Raw genomic sequence first — 6,000 nt, forward strand, 5'->3', positions numbered from 1 at the left:
ATTAAATTACTCTTAGCGCAGTAGCGAAAAGATTATTTAAAAAGCTCCACATTAGCGATCTTTTAGGGAACTCTACAGTAAGATAAGTGCAGAGGCACTTTTTGAAAGGGAGGAACACTTTCCCGTCAAGAAGCATTACCAAGAGAACATTATCTTTGATACTTTAATACATTTGAGTCAAAGCATTGTATGTGTGGTTTGACTATTGGTCTGAAATGGACTGCGTTTACTGTATTCACTTAGAAAATAATATTTCTTTTTAAAGTTATTTCTTGGAGCTTCTAAATGAAAGCCTGAACAACTGGAGGGAAGGAGAGGATGAAAAAAAGTACATAAATATCACAAGCTACTGATATTATTCAGTGTTGAGACACTACATGAAAATACTGCACGTAAACAAAGATAACTTTAAACTAAATGTTAACATCATGCTTCAAATACAGCCAAATGTAGCCAAACTAGATGAGCTGTTTTCACAAACAAAGTCTAGATTTAGGGAATATCAGAGGAAACCTGGGCAGCGACGGCCGTTGCTTCGGGCAGATGGCTGGCCCATTTCTCTCAACAGATGGCACAAGAAAAATCACACAACAGGTAACTGGGTATAAAATGCCTGCTATGAGAGGTTACAAAGTGTCCACTGTACTGGTGTGGGGTGTATTCTGAAGACAAAATATATAACAGACAGAGAAGTGGGAGTCGTTTAGATTTGAAGCACAAGTGCTGCCACAAAGGCATTCTGGCAACACAACTGGAGGAGTTACAAGCATCAAAAGGTAGGACAAAACCATTCACTTTGTACTAATTTCACCCTTGTTATGAACTGCCACTTCCATTTTCATATTAAAAAATCCAAACAAAACTACCATGCTTTACCCTTTCTAGCCCTGCAAAGCCACCAGAGTGACAGGCAGTATTTTGAAGTATTTTTCATATCACTAATGACCATCTATTGACAAGCCCTGCCATCAGCAAAGAAGCAGCGAGGTTGAGTTTCAGATCTTAGATTTTGTCAAACGTGAAAAACATCATCTTAATCTCTCGAATTTGGAGTGGTTGAAGGGCAGGGAGTGTTGAATGTCATATCACTTCTACAGCACATCAGCAGAACGCATTATAAGAGAGAAGAGGGAACAATGGGTATGGCCTCTAACATTCTATCTCCTGTGAAGCAGACTTACACTCGTACCATTCGGCGCAGTGTAGCTAATCACTCAAATACTATTTAAGCAACGCTGATCTGCAAAGCACTGGAAAGACACTGAAAAAGTAATCTGAGGTACCAATGTTGCACTGTTTGGGGGACTAAGGATGGAGTGTTTTTAATAAAAATTCAAAAAACACCCTATGGTTTATGTGGGTAGGAAATAAAAATGAACGATAAACCACAGAGCCCTGGGTACACTGAACAATAGAGAAAAGCATTCAAGTGGGGCCAGGGAGGGCAGTGGTTTCCAGCATTCAGAAAAAAATGCAAGTCCTCTTATACAAAGAGTTTGTAGAATTTGATTTTTAGTGGCACAGTCTGTTAAACCGTATTTCCTGTATTTCCTTCAAATTTTGTATCTATCACAAATACAAAACTGAATATTTCTGAAACTGGTAAGAAAACATGGGAATGAGAAGAATTTCTGAAGATGTGCTGTGCTTGCTAAATAGAATTTAAAAGTTACTCATTAATTCAGTAATAGCTTTTCTGAAGAATTTCTGACTCAAGTGCCAGAGACTGGGTTCTAAGATCCAAGGGTGTCTGTTTCATTCCAGTTCCATAATTATACCTCAAAGTTATGTGCTTTTTACAGTGACATCAATACAAATATTGCATGTTCCCTCTTGCTAAATAAGTCTTGTTTTACAGGGATGAAAACTGAGCTGCTGGCATAAAAAACGCTGTTCCTTGGCTCTTCCTTCCAATTTCAGATTCAATTTCCTATTCTATATCTAGAGGCTAAACCTTCATTTATGCTCAATGACAGACACATAATGAACAACGTGCAACTGCATCCAGCCACCTTTCCCCCACTTTTGTTTACCTTCATTGTCTCCAAAAGAATCTCACATCCACCATTTTATAATTGGTTGCCACTGCAGCTCATGAGACTTCACAACACGAGGGGAAGGACCTCTGTGATGTTAACTTCATCCCTACTTGTCCAGCTTTTTGATATAACTACACTTGGTGCCACTGAGGCTGCACCGCTGCTCAAAGCTACCCATCTCAAAGCTGGTGTAGTTGAATCTACAAAGTGCTTTGACTGATTTTCTCCTCACCATTACTGCTCCATTTCTGGCTTGTCTGGAATTACCTCAGAATGGTCTCCCAGCAATAATGCCCTTTGCCTCCAGCTCACCCCTTGCTATCCAGAATATTGGCCAATGCTACAGACTGCCTCTGCAGCATATTTTCCATATCTCCTGCTCAAAGCGGGTCAGAAAACCATACCACCTTCTAAACCCTTAGAAGAGCAATGTTAATCTCTGTATCACAAGTCAAAACAGTCTAGTCATTACAAACCCTCTTGAAAGCCATAAGATCCAACATTGAACTTCCCCTGTAGCTGGAAGCTCTTTGAGTCCACTTCAGTTGATGATTACTATGCTACAACATCCCCACGCTATTGCCCTGGAGCGGCTATATTTTAAAAAAGAACAATTGGATGATGTGCTGGTGCCAGTGAACAGAATAGGAAAAAAAAAAAAAAAAAAGAGAGACAAACCAACAACACAACATGCCACACAAAAAAAGCAGCCCTTAATATCACCTTCAGAACTGCCCATTGTTAGCACTGACTCTACAATGCCATCATCAGTGTCTAGACCCACAGCATTATAATTTACTTACTTTTCTAAACCAGCTCCCACTATCCCCACAAGTTGAAAATTCAGAATCCTTTGTTTTCTTACTTCTTACAAAATAAGATAAGGTTACTCTCAAAAGAACACTGACATGATAGTATCCCTCTGTCATCAATATATTTTATCTGAGTGAAATTGTTAAATTTAGAGTCAACCAGAAGTCACACACCACTGAAAACATGGAAGCTGCCAGCCTTATAAGTCTTCTCCTCACAAGAGAAATGGTCCATTTCACATGAACACCAGCAGGTATAATTCCAACATTTTGCTGCTTGTTTAGCACATATCAACTTAAGGCACGCAGGTCATCATCTAACCTGCACTCCAGAACCCATCAGGAATATGATGTACTTCTGTGAAGTCATTTTTGAAGGATTTAAGAGGTAAATACCACACACAAACATACAGGAATATAAATTGTAAAATCACCTATAATGATCAGGTATAGGTTACTTCAGTGTCAGGAAAAATGAAACAATTACCCACTAGCCAAAAAAAAAAAAAAGGACCCTGACCTTTTCAGGGACATGTTAACTTAATGCTCTTACTGCAATTAACATTCAGGGCAGCCTGCAAGGATTTTCACATTAAAATTCATGATTGCACAAGGTCTGCATTGCATCAAAAAGACAGACACTCCTAATCCAATGGGAATGAGACCCACATTTTCAGAGCCTGTTTAAATAAGAATTCTTTGGATTAAAGTTGTAGCAACGAATGTTCCACTCAGGATGAGACTCAAACTGCCTTTTCCTCACTTAAATGACCATAAAGGAAGCAGCACCTATTCGTTGTCTACCTTTCTGCTCTCCTGAACAGACACATACAAGTGACCCATGGTAGAGGCACATGAGCTTCCCCCTCAGCCCAGCAAGAAGAAAATGAAATGCTTGTAACAGGTGACAATTAAAAACAAACGGCAACAAAACTTTCAAGCTCTAATGGCCAAGCCAGAAGGTAGGGACCAGTAGAAGAGATTGATTTAAGCCAGAACAATTGTACTTTCACCAGGTCTATTGTAAAAGCTACTCTCCCAAAATAAAAACAACATGACATAGTTCACATTTTGGTTTACTGCTCAAGAAAGGACGATCACCCTTGAAGGTCTACCAGCAGCAAAATGCCCAGGCTTTTGACAAAAGGTGGGCTGCATTCTCACAAGTCCAAATTCTTTATTCTCTTGGTTCAGCCTTACTAACTTTTCTCTAAAAACTCTCCCTTGTTTCTAACCACTCCTTGTAGCTCCCACTACCTCAACGCTTTATGTGCAGGTCAGAAGTCTGAGTAAATAAATGCTCATTACACTTACAGGAAGAAGGAAAAGAAGAATTTCTAACACAACAACAACAAAAAAGGCTTTATATGCTCTCATTTAAGAACATACCTTGCAAATGAGCTAAATGTTGGGGTTTTTTTTAATTAAACAAGTTTGTATAGAGACCTCAATTTGAGCACTAATGCTTTTTCCTTACAGTGCTACTGCTATGTTCACATTTTAAATGAATTAAATATACCTCACTTAAACTGTGGGAAACATGGCACTCAATACAGGGAAAGCTTTAAAACAACAAAAATGTACAAAGACAGCTCAGGTGTCTGAAGGTTAAGGCTTCTGGGAGAGTGTTTGCTTAATTTTTTTAATAGTGGAACCATTGTTATACAACTGCCCCAAATCATTTCTAGTTTCACAGAATTCTCTCTTTAACACGAGGCAGTCCCAAAACATGGCAAGTGCTAGAACAACACAAAAATATCCAATACTAAACATTAAAACCCCCTTCCCAAACTCATGACACCTCTCTGCCTATACTACATGCACACTACAATCTGAGATTAGCACATGTGAGATCCTCTACAAAGACTATTTCTGAAGACTGTCAGTTCATGGTGCTCAATATGACCACAGGAAATGACCTGAGAGATGGGGGAAAGGCTGAAAATGAGAAAAAGCATACATCAACAATTTGGCTTTTTCTTTGTGGGGGGAAATCAACTCATACAGGTATTCAGAACAGCAGACGTGCCTTAGAGGGGCAAAACAGATGTGCAGTCTTGTTCCCCTCATGCTGAACTCCAGCTCCCCAAGCTACATGCAAAGGCAGCATCAGAAGGTGGGCAAGTAGGGGCATCCCTGTCTATCTGGCCACTGTGCCAGGATTCCAGCAGCTGTGGACCTGAAGTAGGCTGGAAATAGGATCTAAAACAACAAGAACAACAAATTTGCTCTCTGCAAACAGTAGCTTTCTATCAACAGTAGTTTACAATCCCCAGCAATGACAAGCTGAACAAGCAGCACAAGACAGTTGCCACCTCTCAAAGAGAAACCCTGCCAATACCGAGGCCGTTACACCACACAAGGAAACCAAAAATCAACCACAAGGCCAAGAGCAAGTAAATCAATCAGCAAAATGTGACCACCACACGTGATCTACCGGTTGGGAGCAGAAAGACATCACAATCAAATGCCTGTCCAACTTAAGCTGCAGTCATGTTTTTTAGTTGATTGTAAACCCTTATCTTTAAGAAAGAAAGAACTATATCAATAGCATAAAGGCAGAAGACCAAAGCATCATTTAGTTTTAATTTCTTGGTTCCATAGTTTCTACTGTTCTAAAATAGCACGTTCACATTTAAGTCACACTGGAAGCACTCCTTTTCTACTGGATTTCTGCAAGATATTTTACTGATTTATTTTTGCAGAGCAATTTTCCAAAGCTTATTTTTCCAAGTTAATAGACTCAGAGACAACTGCAATGTCACAATTTGAAATAAACTTGTATGTTTCAAAACAGCCATGTGAGGCATCAGTGAATGTACCACTCTACCTGGAAAGCATTTAAAAAAAGTAATTAAGCCAACTGTTCTATGGGAAACATAATGACCTCTGATAAGACTAGCAGACAACAGATTATATTTTTTTACTAATATTTGCATGCCGAGGTTTCTGCCGCTGTTGCTAAGCAGGAAAGTCACGGCCCCCTAAGCATTTGTGTTTCAAACATGCTTGCAAAGACTGATCGAAAGGGGACATCTACTGGCAGCAAAGACAATAGGCAGGACACACCAAACCAAAACCACACTTCACAATTCCAAACTAAAAAACCACTTATGGTCCCGACAAATCTAAAAACTCCAACTCCTGCC

This window comes from Gallinula chloropus (genome assembly GCF_964237585.1).
Source record: "Gallinula chloropus genome assembly, chromosome: 13".
In the NCBI taxonomy this organism is placed as follows: Eukaryota; Metazoa; Chordata; class Aves; order Gruiformes; family Rallidae; genus Gallinula; species Gallinula chloropus.